This window comes from Octodon degus, unplaced genomic scaffold (genome assembly GCF_000260255.1).
Source record: "Octodon degus isolate 3935 unplaced genomic scaffold, OctDeg1.0 scaffold00141, whole genome shotgun sequence".
NCBI lineage: Eukaryota > Metazoa > Chordata > Mammalia > Rodentia > Octodontidae > Octodon > Octodon degus.
Window position 1 is genome coordinate 3002768 of NW_004524717.1, and position 5690 is coordinate 3008457.

Consider the following 5690-nt stretch of genomic DNA (forward strand, 5'->3'; position numbering starts at 1 on the left):
GGTAACTGGTCCACATGGTGGACAGTCATGGTGGTCATGGATGTTCCATGTGCCAGCCATCTCTAGAACACCCAGAAATGTGCTTTCCTAATTTTCTAGGTATTTTTTAATTTTCAACTCAATGAAGGTAACAATCAAGATGATCCATGACACCACAGGAACTATCCAACATGGAGATTAAATTAGATGATGTTTTATCTGCAGAGAACCTCTATCTGTGCAAAACTAACTAAACTCCTAACCTTGAAGATTGGCTGGATATGTCGCCCAGACTCTCCAAGAAATTGAATTCCTAACATTTTATGTTAGTGGAACTTGAGATGTGATTGAGGACTCATGAATGGATGAATCATTTGTGCAGTGATGGATTAATGTCAAAGTGGATTTATTTTACAGTAAACTCTCTCAAGCTTGCTTGCTTTGTCTCACCACATGCTTCTGTCTATCATGTTCTAATACTGGAATAAGTTTTTCTTCAATACCTGCAAATGCTGGCACCAATCTGTTAGACTTTCCAGCATCCATAATCATACACAAAATAAATCTTTTTTTAAAATTATCCAATGTGTAGTATTTCATTAAAAAAAAATCCAAAGACACTTGATGGGAAACTTTCATACTTTACCCCTTGCCATTCTCTTTCTTATGTCAGACTTGTGACTACTTTTGAAGAGTGTGCAGTCTTCCAAGAGCCCTGCTTTGATCTTGTGCAGACCCTGCTCTTATCATAGGACTGCTTTGCTCATCTCTTGGCGTCTTCTTTGTACTCACCTCCTCTAGTCTGGATATTACTATTGCCCTCACCTACCCTCTCAATGCCTCTCAACCCTAACCCAACTCCATATTTTGATTGTTTCTTTTATTGCCTACCTTCTTACTTCATTATAGACCTCTCAAAGACAGGCCTCATGTCTTCACCATTTCACTCTTCCAAATCTAACCTAGTGCCTGGCATACAAAAAGATTCACAAGTGTATGGAAACAGCAAGAAGAAACAAAGAGGGAAAGTAGAGGGCTTTCTGGTAGGGAAGTAAAGGGGTGTTTTCTACATTCAGAACCATTTTCAGTTTACACTGGGAGCTGCTTACATGCACTTCTTACCAAACTTGAAGAGAGCCACCTAGTGAGAAATACATAATTTCTACCTGTCAGAACATCACAAACCTATAGGAGACAAAAACACCTACACACCTAATTGCAATAAATCATAGCATAAGACACATACCAGGACAGGAGAAAGGAAAAAAGAAACAGAGTGGCCAGGTCCATTTAGGCAGCCTCAGATGGCTTCAGGGTGAGAGCACAAGAGTCTATTCTTTTGGTTTTTTTTCTTGTTTTATAGGGTCTCACTATGCAGCTCAGACTCATAGAGATCCTCCTGTTTCCAGCCTCTCTGGTACTGTGATTATAGGTAGGAACCAACATGCCCAGTCTCCATGGCCAGCTCTGTGTGCCTGGGGCACAAGGCTGGCATGATATGTGGTTACCAGGGATCAAACATTGGCCCCTGCACTTGCCTAAGCAGGAACTTAGTCCACTGAGCTATTTCACTGGACTTCTATTCTCTTCAATGATAGCAAGGGCTGAAATTTCCTGGATGTCACTCTGTACAGTTACTGGTCTAGGCTCTTAAGGCCTACAACTTTATTTGCTCTTCACAGTTACACTGTGGGATGATATAGACAGGTCCCTGCTGCAGTAACCATCCTCAAATCTCAGTAGCTTAATATAAAAATGAAACAAGAACTTGCTCCTCTGATACAAAAACAAACCCACTGTGTGTCCAGGCCACTCATCAGAGAGCTGTCCTCCCTGTGGCTACCAGTGATTCCCTGCGCCCTTACACTTCCAAGCCCTACTTTGTGGCTGCAGCAGCAGAACAGAGGAATAGGGAGAATGGGAAAGGAGCTGTTGTCTACATCAGTCCAAGGCGACAAATGCCACTTGTAGAACACCAGAAGTAGTCATAGGGTCCTGCCTCTCTAAGCAGGTTAAGAGGCCCCATCTTTCATGGGCTTCAGAAAATGGAGAGGAAATGTGTTTTGATAAGCATATGTCATAGGTAGAATTATTAATAAGTGGCCCAGGATTAACTCTAATGAGCATCCCTATAATAGGTTAATTCAGTGTCTGTTAGGAAAAGGAGAATTATATAGTGGAAACCAATCTCCCCTTGGGGGTCTCTCCCCAGTGCCTGATGTACACAAACCTTGACTATGGTAATGTGTTCAGATAATATTCCCCAAATCCACCATCCTTCCCACTTGTGAGTGAGCTATCTGAGGAGGCCACTGAGAACTGTGTCCCTCACCAACAGCCCAATGGGCAGAGTTTAAAATAGGGAGGGGTGAAAAATGAAATGCTAACCCCACACACTTGCCTTCCTGATGAGGGAAAGCAAACAAGAAGGAAATGCCCAGAGAGTCAGTGTGCTTGGATGTGAGGTTATAAATGAGACTGTTGGTGATAAGGCAAAACGGACTAATTATAAGGCTAAGAACCTCATCTTCTTCCCCTCTTCTTTGTCTTTCTTCTTCTTTCCTTTAACACTTGTGCAGAGTTCAGACTTCAATGTTAATATAGAATACAGGTAGTGTGATTTTGCACAGGATTTGTCATGCCTCAGAAACAAGAGACTAGCATCACTTCAGCATTAATAGAAAAGTTAAAATTAAGTAACTGAGAACAAACTGTAAAAATATTAATCTAGCTTGTGGCTTTGCTATCGCAACACAGCCAGCATAATCAAAAGGTTGGTCTTCCAGTGATGTGGCCTTAACCTGGTCTGTCTGGCTCAGGAACCAGGGTCATGTGGTCACCTATTCATGTTTGAAGGTTACAAGGTAACAGGATTGCTGGACGGCGATGCAAAGTCCACCCGGCCTGGACAGAGTACTCAGGCATTTTTACTTGGACTATTACCTAGACCAAAGAGATAAAGAATTCCTGGCATCCAAATTATTCCTATGTTCTTTTCATCTGGCTTCATTCTCCCTCCCAATGTCTATGCAGAATGCTGTATTATGCACACTTGACAGAGTCTAGTTCTTTATATGAGCTTGCATTAATTTTGCATATTAATGAGGTTCAATGTGATGTTTTCATGCATGCATGCAGCACACATAGACCAAAACCAACCACCCTTTTCCCACCCTTTTTCCCTGCCCATACCCCACAGATTCCCAATCTCTAGTAAACGTGATTCTATTCTCAGGTCCATGTTTTTACTGCTTACCTATGAGAACATGCAGCACTTACCTCTTGGTGTCTGGCTTGTGTCATTCAGTGTAATGTATTCCCACTTTATCCATGAAACTACATGTGGCAGGATTTCATGCATAGTGATTCTGAATCTGACCATGGTGACTGCCACTGCAGTAAACACAGGCATGCAGATTTCATTTCCTTTGCGTCCATCCCCCAAAATAGGGTAGCTGCAAGTGTGTACAGGTATTTTTATCTTAATAATACCTATATTGAAAACCCCATTCTTAAACTGGGATGTCAGTCACAGAATTCATACTGTTAAAGCAATTTCCTTTGGAGCCTTAGAGTCTTTGTGTGACCTTCCATATGACAGAACCTAACCTGTTCCAGTGTCCTCAGTCTGGGGAACCTCCTCCCACCCCCATGGGAGGACACTTCGATCCACAGAGACTGGGAAGGGTAGTCTGCCTCGTGTTCTCTCCCCCAACTCTTGTAGTCACAGTTTACACAGGCATGGTTGCCCCGCATCTGCCCAACCTACTCAGACCCCTATCCAAGACTTAGGAGTCGGTGGTTCTAGCCCTTCTTCCCATCCCCCACACTGTGATTTTGATGTGACATAAGGTGAAACCACAGTGGACTCTTGGAAGACTCACAGTTATTCATACTAAGGGGAGATAAGAGGCATTTCTGCTGTTCTGTGGAAAGGAACTGTCGGTGCATAATTACTTTTTGTCTTCTTTTTTCATTTTTTTCCTTTTTTTCTCTTAACTTCCTACAACTTTTTTTACTTTCTTTTTTGAATTTTGCATACATATATCTGATAATCTGAACAACTAATTTCAAGACAACATTATGCAATGCAACAAACACTGCTGAACTCATGTTTCTCTAATGAAATTATGTAACACATAATTTTTTAATACTATTTTCTATTCTCTGTAAAAAGTAAAAAAGGAGAAAAAACATTGTAAAGAAGTTATTAATTAACGTTTCCAAAATGGAGTGAGCTACATTTTGAGATTGGTTTTCTACTTTTGGTTTGGCATTAAGGAACACATTTCACCTTTTTTTTATTTATTTATTTTTATGTGGTACTGGAGATTGAACTCAGGGTCTTCAGATTGAACTACATCTTTTTTTTTTTTTAATGGAATAGGGGATTGAACTCAGGCCCTTGAGCTTGCCAGGGAAGTGCTTATTCCACTGAGCTATCTTTCCGGCCCACATTTTGAGATTGGACACAAGATTTTTTAAAATATTTTTTCATATGTTAACTCCAAAAATATTTGTCACTTGAAAAGCATTTTTTTTTTCAGATACTGAAAAAATAAAAGATTCTTTTCTCAAGATCCGAGTTGGGGCCAGTCAAATAGCTCAGCAGATTAAAACACCTGAAAGCAGGTGCTGGGGCCAAGGATCAATCCCAGGGCCTGTCTTGCCAGCCCCACAACCAGGGCGTGCTGAGATGGCAATTGAGACTGGGCGTGGTGGTGTGCCCCTGTAATCCCAGCTCTTGGGATACTTTACACAAGAGGATCACAATGAGTCTGATGTAGTAGTGAGACCTGAACACCCTGTGGACCCTTCCCTAAAATACAAAACAACAACAACAATAACAACAACAACAATAATAAAACTTTTAAAAGGATCTGAGATTGTCTTTATTTTTATGAACATTTAAGATTTCCTTGGGGCTGGGGAGATGGCTCAGTGGAATAAGCACTTGCCTGGCAGTGCAGGGGCCTGAGTTCAATCCCCGGTTCTGCCAAACAAACAAAGGAAAGAAAGAAAGAAAGAAAGAAAGAAAGAAAGAAAGAAAGAAAGAAAGAAAGAAAGAAAGAAAAGAGAATTTCTTCTGCTCGCTTCAGCAGCACATATACTAAAATTGGAATGATGCAGAGGAGATTAGCATGGCCCCTGCACAAGGCTGACAGGCAAATTCGTGAAGTGTTCCACATTTTTAAACTCCACCGAGAAGTTACTAGAATTAATACACAAATTCAGTAGCACAGCAGGATACAAAGTCAATACCCAAAACTGAATAGCATTCATCTACACAGATAACAAAAATACTGAGAGGGAATTAAGAGAAATAATATCTTTTAGAATAGCACTGCAGAAAATGAAATACCTTGGAACTCATCTAACTACAGAAGTCAAAGATTTAGTCAATGAAAATTACAGTACTCTGAAAAAAGAGATCGCAGAGGATTTCAGAAAATGGAAATATATTCCATGCTCCTGAACAGGAAGAACTAACGTTGTGAAGATGGCCAGACTCCCAAAATTGTTGTACAGATTTAATGCAAACCGTATTAACCTAAAACCAACATACCTCCCAGACCTAGAGAAACCATTCCTAAAATTTATTTGGAACCAGAAAAGAACTAGAATAGCAAAGGCAATCCTGTGCAACAAAGACAAGGCAGGAGGCACTACAATTCCTGACTTGAAATTAAGCTACAAAACTACTGTGATAA

General features: G+C 40.7%; 1 non-coding gene across 1 annotated transcript; it reads left to right on the forward strand.

The window, feature by feature from the left end:
• Window positions 1–5065: 5065 nt before the first annotated feature.
• On the forward strand, window positions 5066–5172 carry LOC111812772. Its single transcript, XR_002818179.1, has one exon. It is a non-coding gene; the product is annotated as a U6 spliceosomal RNA (small nuclear RNA).
• Window positions 5173–5690: the final 518 nt, after the last annotated feature.